Source organism: Penaeus monodon, chromosome 31, assembly GCF_015228065.2.
Source record: "Penaeus monodon isolate SGIC_2016 chromosome 31, NSTDA_Pmon_1, whole genome shotgun sequence".
Lineage (NCBI taxonomy): Eukaryota > Metazoa > Arthropoda > Malacostraca > Decapoda > Penaeidae > Penaeus > Penaeus monodon.
The window spans coordinates 25,197,595-25,197,995 of NC_051416.1; positions in this window are offsets into that span (position 1 = coordinate 25,197,595).

A 401-nucleotide genomic window follows, 5' to 3' on the forward strand; every position below is an offset into this window, starting at 1 on the left:
AAGGCCGCGAAAGTATATGAAAAAAATAACAACGCAATGTTGTTGATTAATGAACATACACACGTACGTCTACTCCAGTATGTTTATACAATATACAACATTACGTAAACACATTAAACTTTTCCCCCCGAGGCCCTCTGGTGGCAAACTCAGCAAGCCTCCCCGCAGCAGATTATTCAATCCGTCTTTATTCTTAACAGGCGGGCTGCCAGAGTGCTGATAATTATATAGCAGCGTTAATTGCACGGTAGCGGGGCCACTTTCGCTGCAACAATTAGCTTTAGTCCGCCGTTTTCTCTCAACACGGATTTAAATCGACTGGAGAAATTTCCCACTTGGCAACTCACCGTCGATGATGTCACTCGATTGTGACGTCACGGATCTGCCCGGTAAGCAAAGTG